Raw genomic sequence first — 264 nt, forward strand, 5'->3', positions numbered from 1 at the left:
CCCCCAAGCTTCCAGCGCAGCTACCTGGGTCTGGCAGGCGCAGAGGTGCCCTATGCAAATGGTTCACTATTAGGCGAGAAAGAAACACTTCAAATGGCCCTTTGTAACCTTCTATAGAAAATCGAGGTTCTCTGCATGACAAAGCACAATTAAGCTTTCTATTCAAGAGTTCTGCAGCTGGTAGCCCATTGGGAACGTGGGAGGAAACGCGAATATATTAATAGCGTGGCCAAAGTTTTTTGTGTGCGTGTCCTTTTCTGGGTC

General features: G+C 47.7%; 1 pseudogene; it reads right to left on the minus strand.

Annotated features, from left to right (window-relative positions):
• The window catches only part of LOC102490824 (isocitrate dehydrogenase [NADP] cytoplasmic-like), a 43,996-nt pseudogene that overhangs the window by 315 nt on the left and 43,417 nt on the right, over positions 1–264 (minus strand).

The sequence above is a fragment of the Tupaia chinensis genome, unplaced genomic scaffold, assembly GCF_000334495.1.
Source record: "Tupaia chinensis unplaced genomic scaffold, TupChi_1.0 Scaffold000102_1, whole genome shotgun sequence".
Lineage (NCBI taxonomy): Eukaryota > Metazoa > Chordata > Mammalia > Scandentia > Tupaiidae > Tupaia > Tupaia belangeri.